Source organism: Ambystoma mexicanum, chromosome 6p (assembly GCF_040938575.1).
Source record: "Ambystoma mexicanum isolate Mex_15411 chromosome 6p, UKY_AmexF1_1, whole genome shotgun sequence".
Lineage (NCBI taxonomy): Eukaryota > Metazoa > Chordata > Amphibia > Caudata > Ambystomatidae > Ambystoma > Ambystoma mexicanum.
In genome coordinates this window covers 1,105,284,565-1,105,302,121 of record NC_090935.1, presented here as the reverse complement: position 1 = coordinate 1,105,302,121, position 17,557 = coordinate 1,105,284,565, and the positions used below count along the sequence as shown (strand labels likewise).

General features: G+C 47.9%; 1 protein-coding gene across 3 annotated transcripts in view; it reads left to right on the top strand.

Moving 5' to 3' along the window:
* DAPK1 (death associated protein kinase 1) overlaps positions 1–17,557 on the top strand; it is a 986,032-nt gene that overhangs the window by 913,884 nt on the left and 54,591 nt on the right. The gene's annotated exons all lie outside the window — the stretch shown is intronic.

Sequence of the window (17,557 nt, the reverse complement as noted above, 5' to 3'; positions counted from 1 at the left end):
ACCTATTTTGGGAAAACTGTTTTGTTCTAACAATGTTCTGTTAAAATCAATGAATGTATCTTTCACAAAATACTTCCTCAGGTTGGAAAAGCAAATGTCTCTTCCATGGAACACTTTTCTCAAGAGGGTATTACACATGACCTTTCCATATAACACTTTTCTCATAATGGCAAATCTGTTTATCAATTGAAGCAGTTGTTGGAGTTAAAGTATCTTTCACACAACTGTTCAAAAATATGATTTCCTGATATACCACGAATTTCTCAACTGAATCTCTAGATATCCTGGTGTAATCTCCTGCCAGGAATTGCCGACTCCTGGTTCTCACAGATCCCCTGGTTTACACTTCTGCCACTTCTTCACTGTTTATACCTTGTTGACTCCAGGTACTACTTGCTCCAACTTCCCCCTTATTGATGTCCCACATATGGGAGTCTGTTCAGGTTCTGTCAACTTCTTTCCTAGTATTTTGGCTTCTGGCAATGCTTGTTCCAAGTTTTCCCAAGTTGACATCTCGTGTAAGGAGAATTGTACAACTTTTGCTCTTTAATTTCTTCTTTAGTTCTCTTGGCTTATGGCATTGCAGGTTCCAAGTTTCCCCCAAATTGACATTTCAAATAGGGAGATTTGTACCACTTTTGCCCTTGTCCTTCAATTTTACTTGGTCAGTATTCTAAATAATTCCCCCAAGTGTTCATCAACTCACTGGCACGTCCTGGGCCCCCCAACTCCTCTGGGTTGATTCACTGGTATAATGTGCAGCTGTAGTGAAGGGTTTTCATTGGGCAGGCTTCCTCCGTCAGGCATTGTCCCTTTTGGTTGCATGACTGCTTTTCACCCTTTTGTCGATGGAACCATTGACACTCCACAATACCGCATCTCCTCTGGTCCCAGGGCGAATTTCTCCCTTCTAGCAGTCCCACCAGGGCACCCGCGAAGACACTACCAGTGTAGAGGAGGAGCTAAGTACCCCCCACCTCAACCATCTCGCCCATATTGCCTATATGTTGGGGGCCAGAATGTGAGACACGTGCGGTACCAGTGAGAATACCCGTACCTAGGAGAGTCCTGGAAGCATGGTTCCCATTAAGCAAACCATATCTGCATACAAGACAATATGATGGCCATTTAAATGAGATTCCAGAGGAAGCAGAACAAATGAACGAAAGAGCAAACTGGTGATGACGTCACACAAAGCTAAACTGACATAGATAGAAGAGATGCAGAGACAAGAGAATGGATATATTCTATAAGGCATCAAGAAAGCATTAAGTATAAGTGACATCTCAGGCTCGAGGTGAATAAGCTTATGCCACAGAAATAATGAAGATATTAAGTCAGTTTATACATGTACAGATGCAAAGCAACGCAAGCGGACAAAGTAATTCTGAGGCTATCTACGTAGTGAATAGACTGCAGCAAGCGCCAATGTGTATATATATATATAGTAGCAAGTGAAGTATGGATGCTTCCACAACGTGTTAGAGCAGTGCTGGACAAACGAAAGAAGGCCTTTTCTAGTGTGTTGCAGTCAAAGAGCAATCGAAATACAGAAGTTAATCTCTGAAAGGGGAGGTTGGATCAACCCCAAGGAGCCAAGGACATATAGAGCTAAAAGGAGCAGAAAGTAGTTACAATTATATGAAAGGTGAAACTCCTGCTCAGAACACATGGATAAGACCAAAGAAGACATCAGAGTTCTATTTGAAAATAGTATTTTAAATGCACTCAAATGTGTGGTCTTCAGTCACGTGGAAGGATGAAGTAGGACAAACGAGATGAACCACACCTATGCAGGGAGGCAGAGCGTGCCTTTACTTCCCTGGATTCTCCAGAACAAAGAAAATGTCCAAGGCCAAGTTCAAAGCCTTAATTGACAGCAGACCGCTGCGTGCTGCTAACGTAGTTGGAAATGTACCGACGGCTGTAAGAAAGGCAGCCATATGTAGGGGGCCACGTAATTAAGGGTCCTATAGTTTGTGTAATCACTGGGATGTTGTACTTTTAGTGATGTTCACAGTAACATGTTTGAGGGGAGGGCTAAGGAGCCGATCCTTGTCTTAGACTAGAATGGAATGTATACCTAGATGTTCCCTCTTATCCAATCACTCTTTTCAATTAGTTTTTGTAGTTTGCTATCTAGGATGACGTTAGTAAATATGCAGGTTAATGTCATCAATGATGCGTTTTCACTATAAATATGTTGTTTTTTATTAACTTCATTGAGACAATGCCATGAGACGTCTGTAGATGTGTTGTACTCCCTGTTTTAGATAATTGGCATTAAAACAGTTAACTTTGCCAACTTACTGAATCATTTCGATTATTGATGTTTGAGTATCTTCTGCATCCCCATTCACCTCATAGTATTGCTACATTGTCTTAAAGGGCTGAGTCGGCTGCAGTTCACCAGAGTTCCTCTCCTCTGTATGATACGCCTCCAGGCGGTTGCCTGTAAGCGTTTTCTTTTTCCTGCATGTCTCGTCTCTGTGAATCTGCCTCTGGGTTCGCTTCACGCTGCGCACTCTCTGCAGCTCTCTTATCTGATTTCAATTTTAAATGACACGCGCAGCAGATTGTGATCCTGTCAACTGGACCACACATTGTACTTGGTATTACTTTCATTCCACATTGACGCCTTGCTCCTTTTCTTCGTCTCTGTACTTGAGGCTTTCTGGGACTTAGAGTCCAAAGACATTTTCATCTGTTTTTAAGTTGCATTGTTCGACACACTTGTTTAAACCACAATCATCAGAAACATTACATGTTACATGTGTTTTAGAGGTGTTACGTACATATTAAGTGTGAATAGAGTTCTGTTTGAAATGTTTGGTAGAAGTGGGTTTCGGGGTTTTACAATTAAAGGGTTCTGAATAATGACATGTCATCAGAAACTCTGAAATTAGGTTTTCTTCACAGGAAAGGGAAGAATACTGTGCCTCTCCTGTTGGAGTCGCCACCCCCCACCGCCGACAGCCATCTGGATCAGATAGCAACTGCTATCTGATCCACCCTCAGGATCAGATAGCGGTTGCCTTCCCCTGGCAACATGGGAATAGACTGGGATTACACTTTAGGGTGGTGATCAGTGATGACTCCCCGGAGTCATCACACCTCCCAACGTTTTCAGAAAAGTTACTCCACTGACCCCTTAAGCATTTTGCCCTCCACACACACCAAAACACCTCTTCGCTCATCAGTAGCAAAAAAAGACTGCTTCAGTGGCTATTGTTTAAAAGGCCTGTGTCAAGTGCTGGAACTGGACCGGATTTACCCATATTTTGAAACGCGCAGACATTTTCAGTGGATTCCAAATTTGGAGGCAGGAAAATCTGATTTCTTGGCAAAACAGAAAGGGAAATTATTCAGTTTGTGATTTAGCTCTAAAAGTGTCTGCTGAATATTTAGCCATATAATCCAATAAAAAAAATATATACTTTTAGAGTGCTGAGTTTTCATGGCGGGATACCGTAGCTAAGGCGTGATGGCAAAGTTAGGGGCAGCTCGCAGAGAGGCGAGGATCTAAAGGGTTCTGAGAAATTAAAAACAGTACATGAATTTACGTGTTTGAGCACTTGCAATGGCCAACTTAAGAAGCTTTTTTTTCGGGGTTTTTTGGGCAAATGTATATGCCAATTAATGTTTGCCAGCCTGTATTTAGTGGATGGAGCCATTTCTAACACCAACACGTGACTCCCCAAAGGCTGTGGCTGTCACTTGAGGTGAAGCTTTTCAATTGCCGGTAATCAGGAGCCCATGATAAAGCAAGCTGGCAGTTCTTTGCCTCTGTAAGAGCAGGATTAAATTGAGCCTGGCTTCTGTCCCAGTTGTGAATACCTTACAATATTTGTGACTTTGAAGTATGAGCTGTGTGCTATTAAGGGGACCTTAGAAGAGACGTGTGTGAATTCCATTGTAAACCCTGTGCGAGTGGAATCTTCTAACTCTGGAAGGGACTAAATGCCTGAAGTTGGACCTGCCGTGTAGATTGATTAGTGTGATTTTGATCCCTGGGTAGATGTGTCCTGCACCCCAATGCAATGCAAGCTGTTTTCTCCTTTACAAAAGACACTGCAGTCAAGAATTTACTTTAAGTTAATCTTCCAGGGATTGCTTTAATTCATGACCGGGCACTGGATTTTGGAATTCCAAGCAGAGCCTCAAAGGTCTGGTAAATGCAGCTTGATAAAGTGCATTTTTATCTTCTCTTGCGAGATTTCTTTAAATTCGTTTATAGACTGGCATATGGGCATATATTAGGACGCTCTTAAATGCCTATTTTGCTGAGACTGATGAAATTGAAAATTGGCCATGAAGAGTCAAGGGATCTTAAAGAGGAGCTCTTTTCTTGCCATCTCTCTATGAAAAGTAGGTCTTGATCCAGATCATAAAACAATTGAATAAGTAAACAAGAGGCTATCGTGAACCTAGTAGAAAAGCCATGAAGAGGGGGATAAATGTTCAGACTGGGCAATCCACCCCTCATTAAGTCGGAGAATCGCTTTTGGCCTTTTTGGAATACAAAATGCAACGTCAGTCTGAATAGTGACTGTGGGACTCATTGCTCTTAGTATACTAAATATGTTGCCAAATTAGTGGGTGAACCTGTGAAATACGTTTGGGAAAAGGCAGGTAATCCTTATCAATGCAGTTTCCCAACTAATAGAATGATGTAATATCTATACATGACAGTGTGATAAAGAGCAAGGTTATAGGTCAAAGGATCGAATCAAAAGGACTGAAAACAGTCCCCCAACCCCTCTTTTTTGTGATAAAAGCCACTTTTTTTTCCTATACGGAAACCCCCCAAAAAATATATTTAAAAAAAAAAATACCCTTTTGTTTTAGGTGCTATTGACTCGACCCTATGGCATTCGATCCTTTTGGATTCGAACCTTTGACCGGGCACCAAGGAGCAATCGGAATTGATCTCTTATACGAATGTAAAGAGCCCAGTCGATCGTCAACCTGGACGTCTATATAATCGTCCCTCAACCATTTTGGGTTGGTCCTAGGATGGATGAAAGAATTAGGTTAAAACACAAACCAGAGTGTGTATGGGTTGTGACCTCCCTTCTGCATTTCTAACGGTTTGGTCTCTAGAGATGCCTTTCCGTTTCCTCTGTGACCTATATGAGGCCTTTAACACACAAACCCAATAAAAGTGAGGTCAATAAACTCTTCAGGAATGGCACATGGGGAAACTACCAGAGAACCAAAAATAGGATAGAAATGCAGCTCTTCCTTCCGATGAGACCCCTGAACCTTTTGAGTGTCATTTTCACAGTGGGGCAGCCTGAGCAATCACCTAAGCCTCTTCCGCTCTGCACAAAACCCTATGAAGACACTACGCTGAAATGCAAGTTGCTTCTCCACGAGAGTGAGGCCAGTGGAAATCCTGTTTGAGCTTGAGCTTGCCTTGCAAAAAGGGAGCCTAACCCTGCAGATGGATAGCATTTCTGCATGGATTCACTTCTCAAATGCGTAATGTGAAAGGTCCACTATGCCCAGCTGGGCAGCGGATGCCTGTGAGGGGGGGGGATCTTCTGCTTTGGGCTTCAATCTGGAGGAGTGGTTTCCAAAATGCTTTATTGGTTATCTATGAATGGAGAGCTGTCATTCTCTGCATCATGGGGTGATGCCTCAACTCAGTATCCACAGACCACTGCTGAAGGGCTACCTACCCTTCCCGCAATGTGAAAAAGCGCAATGAGGTGTAGGTAAAATATGGCTCTGAGACCATTTGGATTTGGGAACATGTCTCTACATGGAAAGAAGTTATTTCTGGGCCCTAACCATGTTCATTTTAAAACTTTGATAATGTTCATTCAAGTGTTTAGCAGCAACACTCATGACATCTTCAGTGCCATTAGGGCCTATGCATACTGATTAACCATGAGGATGGTTGGGCCACATGGCATCCGTCGGATGAAATATTTGAGAAGGTACTGACCGTGAAAGTTTACTTCTCGCCCCTAGTTTATAGTGGTTTCAGTTTGTGTATCTTTTGCAGGCATGTCTTTTTCCTTTTTGTATTCTGCTTTTCCTTTTCTCTTAATTGCTGTCCCCTTCCTTTTAGTACTGCCCTACATTTTGCTCCCCAATCCCTCCTGTCTGTACCGTGGACATAGGTTTAGTGCCACATCCTAGTTGACCTACGGTGCTTGATGGGGGGACACCCAGAGCTTTCCTAAAGAGACAGATGGGGGACTTCTTCTGAGTCTTTCTTTTTTCTTTTTTTAAACCCCTAATCCGACTCCTCCAATATCTCCAGCCATGGCATGGGCAATAGCCTGCATCCTAAATTCATATAATCGGGTTCCACCAAGACGGTCCGCGCTTGCAACACAGTCATTCCTGCCTGTGAGATGACTGAAATGGATGACCATGTGGAGGCTCCATCCGATCATAGAGGGGGAAGAAAGACAACCCCCCTTAGGACACAATCCAAGCATGTACATTATGGGTAAGTGGGCCCTCCCACCAACCCTACAAAATTGGATGCTCAATTTCAGACCCGCTACCCCTTGCCCCACCACCCCCACACACACATCCCAAAACAACTGTTCATCCCTCCGATTCTGGGCTTTGCCTCTACTCAGAACTCTGTTGTGGATGGCCTGGTCTGCACCAAGCATGGCTTGCCCTTCATCCCCCATCATCCACTATGTACAGATTGATGAACCCATCACCTCACATCTGAATATTTTAACTACTTGCTCCAATACTGACTGCATTAGAGCTATGCGACCAGGCTGCCCATTTGTCTTAACCTGATGGCCCTCATGAGGAGTAGGATCTTTCTCACATGACTACAAGCATTAATGACGGCATAAGTCCTGCAGTTCCTTATAGTGCAGACGGCTCATCCAGAGCAGATTCAGACAATGCATCCATAAAGAAGCCTGGAAGCTTTAAGCGGCCACTTGGGAGATTGGATGACAACTTCAGGGGAACAACTTTGTATAGGGAGCTAAACCCTATGTATTTTGTTATTGCCCTTTATCGCCCAATCTCCATCACATCTTTCCTGGCCAATCTCCTGGAAAAGCTGGCCATCTCCCAGCTTAATCTTCACACTGAATCTGGTGGTTGCCTTCATGACCATCAGTCTGGCTTCAGAGCTTGCTAAAAGCACGGAAACGGTTCTCCTGAACATCCATGAAGACCTGCTCTCCAACCTTGATTCCAACACCCGCTGTGTCCTCCTCTTACATCATCTCACTTCTTTCTTTGACACAGTCAACCATGCCATCCTGCTCAACTGTCTCTGTGATAACCTGGGTATCACCGCTCAGGTCGTGGCTTGGCTGACTTCTTTACTCTCTGATCGACCCTCCCAGGTCCAACTTGGGTCCTTTCTCTCCTCTATCCCGATCTCTCCCTGTGGTGTTCCCCAGGGGTCTAACCTCTCTGCCTGGCTGTTCTACCAATACCTGGCACTGCTTGCCACCGCATTGCCGCTCTCTGCCCCTACTTTCATTGCTATGCGAATGACACTCTGCTCATTTTCAGGCTCCCTTCAGCCACCTATTCTCCTTTTATCATCTCTGGCTGTCTGTCTGCTATCCAGGAGTGGTGTGCCGCCAATGATCTATGCCTTAATGCCAGTAAGACTGAGATTCTCCTCATTGGCACATCCGCTCCCTTTTTTCCTGTCGCTCTCTGGCCAGCTTCTCTTGGCCCTCTTCCTGCTCCCACCTGTAAGGCAAAAAACCTCAGGGTCTTCTTTGTCGCCACACTCTCCTTCTCTCCTCACATCCCTGACGTCTCTAAGAAGTCACATTACCAACTGCACCTCCTCGGAGGTATTCTTCCTTTCCTATACTTCCCCCAGAAGCTCAGTGTCTCCAGAGCTTTGGTTCCCTCTAGGCTGGACTACTGCAACAGCCTCTTTATAAATCTTCCGGCCTCTACTCTCTGCCTTCTGCAATTCATCCAAAACAAGACTGCGAGACTTGTCCTTGACCTCAAGCGCAGGGATCATACATCTCCAGGACTGAAATCTCTGCACTGGCTCCCAGTGGCTGTGAGGATTAAGTTCAAAACCCTCTGCATTGTCCACAAGGCCTTCTGGGCTTCAAGAAATGCAGAGACTGTGGGTCCAAGATGTCGGTAACGGACTCGCACGACACCTGCCTCTGGTGCCTCGGGGAAGCCCACGACACGGACGACTGTGTCGACTGTCAGCCGCTCATGGCCAAGGCCTTGCGGGAGCGCAAGAAGTTGTTGTCGGTAGGTAGGGTGTCTAAGCCCCGGAAGTCGAGGTCTGCGGGGCTTTCGACAGATGATTTGAGAGGCGACTCTCCGCGTCATTGTCGGAGGTTCAGTGGGTCTCCTTCCAGGAGTCTGTCTCGCCACTCCTCTGCCTCTTCGAGGCATTCCCGGAAGCGCCGGCATCGGTCGCCTTCCCCATCCTCTTCCGAGGACTCCGCCCGTCGGCAGGTCGCTTATCCCACCATGCAAGCGACACCGGAGGAATGGGCTTCCTTCGGGAAGAAGATGTTAGCGATTCTCGAATCGCAGGGCACCAGTCCGTCCGCGCCTCTGAGTGGGGTAGGTCGTGATCGGTCGAGAGACACCGCTCGCACGCCTTCGGGCTCGGGTGGTCGGCACGGTTCGCAGGAGAGGTCCCGCTCGGACAAGGGTAACTGTTCTCGCCATGCCCGTTCCAGTTCCCGGTCATCGACGCGCTCGAGACTGCGTGATGCTGTGCGGTCTTCGAGGAAGACGTCGACGCCTGTGGCGCCGAGGTCGTCGACGACCTCTCTCAAGGCTCCGCCTCCGAGGGGGTCGTCGACGCTGTCGGTGCCTAGGTCGTTGAAGGACACGCTCGGAGCTCTGGCTTCGAGGCCTGTGTCGACGCCGCCGATGCTGGCGGCGCTGCGGCTGACGTCGACGCCGATTCGCTCGCCGCCGACTCGTTCGGCGCCCTCGCCACCTTTCGAGGCGGTGGTGTCGGGGGTAGCCCCTAGAAAGGCTCTGGCTAAGGTCAGGCATAGCTTTGGTCCCCAGGTGTCTTCCTCTCACAGCCTGGAGTACATTTCAGAGGGTGATGAGGGCTCTGATGAGGGCTTGGTTCTGGTTACGGTGCCAGATGAGCTTCTCTCGGGCCATAGCCAATTTGATGACCTGAGGCAGTCACTGCATGATGCCAGTGGACTGGACACCTCTCCGGAGGTGGAGTTTTGTAGGCCTGAGCCTGGCACTCATGCCGATTCTTCGTACCGGCGCCTTATGTCTTGGGTCACCGAGTACTTGGGATGGTCGGCTCCCCCAGGGGAGTTTGTTCGGGATAATCTCAGAGACATCCTCGATCTTGGTCCCCCCACTGACCCGGTACTGCCGTTTCATATGGCTCTGCAGAGAAGGGTGGCGGTGGCTTGGACTGCTCCGGAGAGTCTCCCGGCAGTGGGCAAGTCTTTGTCGCGAAAATACCGTCCAGCCAGTAGCGACCCCTGCTACTTGTCCAGGCACCCCACTTCGGAGAGTTTGGTGGTGCAGGCGGCTACGGCCCCGGCAAAGCAGGCGTCGTATCCTATCATCCCTCCGGATAGGGACGACAAACGTTTTGATGGCTGGGCGAAGAAAGTGTTTTCTTCAGGTGGTATGGCGCTTCAGGCGGCCAACTCCGTATGTGCCTTGTCTCGTTTCACACACACTCTGTGGAACTGTGTTGCATTAGCGGCTGAACATATTCCCGAAGGGGACGAACGGGATGGTTTCCTTGCTATGGTTCAGGATGGCAAGGATGCCATGTGTGAGGCCGTTCAGTTGGGTTTGGACATGGCAGATTGTGTCAGCCAGTCCATGGTGGCGAGCACCGTAATACGCAGGTTTGCGTGGTTGCGGAAGTCGGGGTTTGCTCCTGATGTGCAGTCCCGGCTCCTCAACATGCCCTTTGGCGGTGAACATATTTTTGGCAGCAAGGCTGACGAGAGACTTGAGAGGTTGCAGACCTCCAAAGCTGCAGCGAAGTCGTTGGCCGCTGCAGTTTGACAACCTCCGCCTTTTCGTTCAAGGGGACAACAATGGAGGGGAGGTTCCTTTCGCTATTACTCGTCCTTCAGTAAAGCGAGAGGAGTGGTCAGTCAGAGGCCACTAAGAGTGCCAGAGGTGGAAAACCGGGTACTCGAGGTGCCAAGGCCGCTCGGGCAGTTGCCTCTTTGCCCTCAGGCAACGCCGCAGCCGCTTGTCATGAGGCCAGGTCCCATGGTTCGCTGGTTGGGGGGAAGGCTGGCGCAGCATCTTGTAGAGTGGCGTTCCATTACTTCAGATGTGTGGTTTCTGGAGATCATAACCCACGGCTACTGTCTTCCCTTTCGGCAGAGGCCTCACGACAATCCACCTGGGAACCTCTCTTTGAAGATTCCGGATCCGCTCCTTGTGCAGGAAATTCAAGCCCTGCTGGAGAAAGGCACCATAGAACTGGTGCCTGTAGTGGAGAGGAACAAGGGATGGTATTCCCCTTATTTTTTTATTTTGAAGAAAGACGGGGGATTGAGACCCATCATGGACTTGCGCGGTTTGAACAAACTCCTCAGGTGGACAAGTTGAAGATGGTTACTCTCTCTCAAGTCCTTCAGGCCCTTCAACTTCAGGATTGATTGGTGTCTCTCGACCTCAAGGACGCTTACTTCCATGTGCCGATCCATCCCAAGCACAAGAAGTACCTGAGGTTCGCGGTTGGCGACTCGCACTTTCAGTTTCGGGTCCTGCCGTTCGGATTGACCTCCGCCCCGAGGGTTTTCACCAAGCTCATGGTGGTGGTGGCAGCGCATCTCAGGAAAGGGGGATTCACGTCTTCCCCTACCTGGACGATTGGTTGATCATGGGGAGCTCTCCCGAGCAAGTCCTGGATCATCTGTCCGTCACCTGCCACTCCCTTCACAAGCTGGGCTTCTCCTTCAATTTAAAGAAGTCCCATTTGACGCCAACACAGCAGCTCCAGTACATCGGAGCAGTGCTCGACACATCTCTGGGGCTGTGTTTTCCTCCCCAGGTGAGGGCTCTTCACATGGTGCACAAGTTTCGACTTGCCCAGACGCTCCCGGTGTTGGAGTTCTTGAGGTTGCTCGGCCTCATGGCATCCTACATTCTTCTGGTGCCAGAGTCTTGTCTGCGGAGGAGATCTTTGCAGTGGGCACTCAAGATGCAGTGGTTGCACTCTTCCGTCAGGATGTCGGACCCTGTTCAGGTGCCGCCCTAGGTCGCCCAGGACCTTCTGTGGTGGGCCGTCGAAGGCAATCTGATGAAGGGGGCCCCATTTTGGCTTCCCTGTCCGGAGGTGACGATCGTGACGGACGCATCCCTCACGGGATGGGGAGCTCATGCCAACGAGTTGACAGTCAGCAGTCGTTGGTCTCCGTCGGAGTCCAGACTCCATATCAATCTGTTGGAGCTGAGGGCCGTCAGGCTAACCCTGAAGGCTTTTCTGCCGACTGTGCGAGGAAAGAGTGTCCTGATTCTAATGGACAACACAGTGGCCATGCACTACCTCAACAAAAGGGGGGGGCAGGGTCACTTCCTCTGTGCAGGGAGGCGATGCAGCTTGAGTTCTGGGCCATCCAGCAGGAAGTTTCGATCTCGGCTGTTCATCTGGCTGGAGACGACAACGAGACGGCGGATGCTCTGAGCAGGCAGAGCACGATCTCTCACGAGTGGGAGTTGGCTCAGGAGATTCTCCTGGAGATCTTTGCCCTTTGGGGTCCCCTCAAGTGGATCTGTTCACCTCCAGTGTCAACCGGAAGTGCGAAAGGTTCTGCTCGCGGGAATTTCCTCCAAAAGGAGCCTTAGGAGACGCGTTCGTGGTCGAGTGATCATTCCCACTGCTGTACGCGTTTCCTCCAGTCCCCGTCATCCCGCAAGTACTACGGAGGTTCAGTTCCTAGATGATCCTCATTGCTCCGGCGTGGGCCTGGAGGACGTGGTATCCGGACCTTCTCGACTTGTCCATCTGCCCTCCATGTCGTCCTCCCTACCGAGACGATCTGCTCTCACGGGAGGGGGGGGTCAGGTTCTCCATCCAGAGCTCAGATCCCTCAACCTTCATGCTTGGCTTCTGAAAGGTTGAGGTATAAGGATTGGGACCTCCCTGAAGACGTGTTGGAGGTGTTGCTCTCGGCCAGACGGCCGGCAACAAAGTCTCTGTACCGTTGCCGTTGGCGTAAATTCTGCGACTGGTGCAGAGTTAAGAATGTGGATCCTTTTGAATGTGACATTGCCATGGTTCGGTCTTTTTTGGCTTTCCTTGGCCGCAAGGGGGTACCATTAAAGGTTACCTGGCAACGCTGTCCATATTTAAGCGCTCCTCTGAAGAATGTTCCCATGTTAAGATTCCTTTAATTTCTGTTTTTGAAAGGGCTCACTAATGTGTTCCCTCCGTCACCTTTTCTGGTGCCCGGGTGGGATTTGAACCTTGTTCTTAAGTTTCTTATGGGGGCTCCGTTTGAGCCTTTGCATTCTTGCCCTTTGAGATTGTTAACTCTTAAAACTGTGTTTTTGGTTGTGGTTACTTCCGCTCGCAGAGTGAGTGAGTTACAGGCACTTGCAGTTAAGCCACCCTTCACTGTGTTTCATAAAGACAGGGTTGTCCTTTGAGTTCGTCCTTCCTTTCTTCCGAAGGTGGTTTCGGAATTTCGGAAGGTTGTTCTTCCGGCATTCTATCCTCCTCCGCATCCTGGTAAGGATGAGGAGAGGCTCCATAGGCTTGACCCTAGGAGAGCGTTGAGCTTTTATATTTCACACATGTCCCGGGTCAGAGTGGACGATCAACTCTTCATTGGTTACGCTGAAAAGCGTTTGGGACAAGCTGTGACGAAACAGACTTTGTCTCGTTGGATTATTTTGGCTATCTCCGAGTGTTACCGCTTGGCGGGTAAGGACCCACCGGCTGGCTTGCGGGCCCATTCTACCAGGGGTATGGCTGCATCTACTGCCCTACAGAGGGGTGTTCCTATTTGTAACATCTGTGATGCAGCCACCTGGGCTTCTCTTCATATTTTTGTACGTCACTACTCCCTCGATTCCATCCGAGGACAGGATCTGGCCTTTGGCAAGTCAGTCCTTTATTCCGCAATTTGATTGGGCATGCTAAATTTGTGTTCTAAATTCTTTTCCCACCTCCTTGCTTTGTTACTGCTTTGGGAGTCTGTCAAAGATCTGGAATACATCGAAGGACCCAATCCCCTCGAAGAACAGGTTACTCTCTTACCTGGTAACGTTCTTTCGATGGGATGGTCCGACGTATTCCATATCGCTCCCTCTCTACCTTCCCCGCTGCAGAATTTCTTATGCGATTGCAGCTTACGTTTCCGCAAGGCCTTGTATGTCTGACTGGCAGAAGACTGGTGTCACACGTTCTGGGGGGAAAAACTACAACTGAGGCTACGGGCGATGTGCGTCCTACTTATCACATCGGGTGACGTCGGCCGTCGGAGGAGGTCCTCGGGGACGGCGCGTCAACGTCATCGATGCAGGACGCAGACGCCGAAAATGTTCTGAAGCAGCACAGCTGTGGTGATTACTGTCAAAGATATGGAAGACGTCGTCGGACCATCCCATCGAAAGAACGTTACCAGGTAAGAGAGTTACTTGTTCTTCTGCATCATTAAAAAAAGTAAAAAACACTGATCAACCATACCTCTGTTCTTTCAGTAACCTGTCTGAAGGGGACACAAAATCTCCTTCCAAATATTTTGCATGCGCAATCAAGTAGAGAAATTGGACAATAGTTACTAGGGGTGTCCCTCCCACCCTTTTTATATATCTGTATAATTACCGCGGATAGCCAAGATTTTGGGACTATCCCATGTCCAATTACTGCATTGAACATTTTACATAGAGTTGCGGCCTAGGTTCCTTCTTCGACTTTGTAGAGGCCAATAGGTGTTAGATCCGGGACGGACGCTCTTCCACTTGTTTGGGACCTCATTGCTCCTTTCACTTCCTGAATGGTTCTAGAGAAATCAACAGAATCAATCATCATAGAAACAGTGGCGTTATAGAACTTTTATATAAATTTCAAAAATGGGACTGCCACACTTCTGCACGTATTGAGCACTGCAGACTTTGGTCCCCATTTAACTTTTTGGCTGTATTCAGTTTCCAAAATGAGATGTTATCCCTGTCTGCTAATGCTTTCTAGAGAGCGCTCCATTGGTTTTGAATAAATTCTTATTTTTTGGTACGGGTTAGACTCTTATAATCAGATCTTAAGGGCCGTTGCATGATCTACCCCTGGTCCTGATCTGACACAGTTCACCAGTTTATTTTTGGCCCTCGTAAATACATAATCCTACCAAGGAGCTGGGCAGTTCCCTGTGTTTTTAATCGCCGTAACTCCACTTTACATTGTTCTCACTTTAGCTTTGGTGGTGGGTGGGGCCTTATGCCCATTATTTTCAGTCTATATTTTGGGATCTCAGCAAAGCCACCTGTTAACCTCCTTCAACCCTTCCGCTAATTCCCTCAGCCAACGTTCAGTTTTGTTTAATAGGAAATCATTTATTCCTTTTATTTCTGAGAGAATTTCCTCCACTTTGGGGTTTGGTTTAACAATCTCGAGGTTTTCAGTTGCACCTAGTTCCATTTCATTAGTTTGTGTTCCTAGGCTTCGGGAGGTAATTGACTTTGTGCTAAAGAGCTGACATAATATTCTTGTTTGACTGTTAACTTCTTTCACACCTCCCTTAACCCCCTTTCCAGCTATTTTAAGTTTCTCCCTTTACTCATAGTGATCCAAGTCTATTTTGCAATGGAATCTGTGAGATCATACGTACAGTCTCACTTTCACTGGGATCCCCATACGCCCCTTCTGATCCACAAGGGCTGTTCTCACTGTGTTGCCCCATATCTGCGGCCTAAGAGAACGCTTTTTTGGCTCCCCTGTTGGATATACATTTCCACAGTGTTTGTACCAGCTTTTTCTACTCCATTTCCACCACCTTTGACTGGAAAAACATGGTTTCCCCCCCGACCCCCTCTTGCCCAGATTTAGATCTAGACTCAAAAGGTGCCAGAGGGTCCTCTTTGTGTCTACAAGGGTTTGCAGTTGCCTTGATATTTCCCACTATAGACTGAGGACAATAAGGTGCTATCTGGTCCTCACCACCACCTTTTAAAACAGAGTAACTGACTCTCTGCTTTGTCATATTCCCACTTGTAACATCTCCTCTTGTTCTATCTTCTAATAGTGGGTCCTCCTTTGTACCTGCTGTGCTGTCTAGGACGATCAAAAGGCCTTCTATCTCAGTGATCCAGGTGTTTAATTCCTTAATAGGACGAATTATCTTTGATACTTTCTTATTTCTGGTCCCAGGTGAAATCAGTAGTTCAGCTTTTCTTTTAACCATGATGGAATCTAGCAAATATCGATATTTCTACACCCCCTGCTTTAAAATAAATGGGTCAACCCCTCTGTATCCACAACATTTAAAGGGAAGGCTCTAGGACCTGCTTTGCAGAAACGTCTAAAAGAATTGCATCGAACACGTGATGAATACAAATTGGCAATATGCAAACAAATAATAACAAACTCACACAATCTTAACAAAATACAGCCACTTAGAGGACAGAGGGAAGGTGCACTCAACAAACTTGGTGGGAAATAACTGCCCAAAAAAACCTCCTCCCCACTCCAGGCTGATCCAACCTAAATCAGAATAAAAGTCAGTAGTCCAGGAATCAGACATTCATGGGAGTTTGCAGTCAAAAAAATAAAGGAAGGAGGACACCCAATTGGCTTAGGGGGCATCAATGCTACGACTCCCCTCCCCCCTCACTTACTCTGTGTAAATCTCCTTCTCACCACACAGTTCAATAGTTGTAAAAACCAAAGCAAAAGCTCATAGACCAAAGGTTAGGGTTGTGTAGCGCTGCAGATTCGTTCACCCAGAGAAACCGCACAGATGAATGGCACACACGTGTAACCTCCTCTGCAAATTCCAGTGTCTCTAGATGACCAATACGTCAACAGCTTTCATGGAAAAGAAGCATAGCGTACGTCACTGGTGTGTGACCCTCCAAAGTGTGTAGCCCCTTTAAGGGAATGTGTCCCTCCCATGTGTATTGCCCTTTTAACATGGGCCATGACTCTGTCACGACCCAAGCTAATAAAAGGAGCCCCTGCAGGCACATGCACCAGAACGGCTGCAGACTCCCAAAGACGAATGACTGGTCCGTCACTCATTTAGGCCTGCAGGCCCACACCGTGTAAGCACGGGCCTGCAGGCCACGATGCAGTGGGACCCTTGAGCCAGCAGGGTGGCAGGGGTCCACATGGTCATGGGTATGGCCTGCTCTGCCCCCACTCAAGACCGGGTGTCCCCCGCCAACCCTCTGGGGTGCTGATGCCCGATTGCACCCCTGGGGCCTGCTTGATGCCCCCATATAATAATGGCGGCGAGGAAGAATCCTGCGGGGCTCCCTGTCCCTGCTCAGTACCTCAGTACTTTTACCATCCGAGAAGCGCTGAAATAAAAATCTCCCAACTTGCAATTTCGCTCTAAACGCCCACAGTGGAACGCGCTTTCAAGTAGAAGTGGCTACTGACCATAATGCAAGATTCCAAACACTTTTCAGTGACTAGCACAAGATTTTCTTTCGCAGAGAGTCCCCCGAGATGTGCATCAGGGAGAGAAATGCTTCTTATGTTTTCAGATCTTGATGCTCATGCAATACAATGCAATTTAGGTCAGGCTAGACTTCAGGTCCCGTGGTCCCCACACTCCGCTGGTAAATGGGGTTTCAAAGGCCAGTCCCTGATTGGTTGAAAGTGAAGAAAGACTGTGGAATAGTTCTGGCCACACAGCATACTCGACCACACTCCACCTGTATTTTCCTATCGTGCCTTCCACAGAAGAGGCACATAATTGAACATGAGGCAATTAATCCACTACAAGCCCCCCAGAACACTACAGTATAATAAAGTGGCCTTAACAACAATACCATTTTTTTAATCAAATGCCATAGAGCATCTTCCTTTTATCTCGTCCAAGCTCTGTACCTCTTCTCCGCAAACCCCTATGCCCAGAGGAAAACTGCATTTAAAAAATCCCTTAAAACATGGCTTGTCAAATGATGGTGGCATGCTAACCATTAACACGGGCCCAAACCTAACACCTCGGCCTACCCTCAACCAACAGACGTCCCATTCTGAGTCTTCGACCATAAAGAACTCGCTGCTTGCTCTAATCAGCATGCTACATACTAGCACACCGCAAATCTGCCAAGTAATTTGAGAGCTCCGACTCTTGTGGGTTGGTCTCCTTGCACCCTTGTTGCATGAAAACTGAGCAGTTGCAAATCATGTTGCAACTCAGAATCTCCAACTCCACTTGAACAATGAGTGTTAAGCCTTGACCCTCTCCCATCTCCCACTTGCTCACTTGTGCTGCCGTGTCCTTACTATGTTTTACGACTACTCGCACAATCATCCCTTGCACATAGCAGCAAGCTGGTAACCAGAATACCATCTTAATGGTGCAGTCAACTGGTCACTTCTAGTCCTGAAGAAAACCCCCATTCCAGATGCTAACTAACCTATTCTCCCAGCACT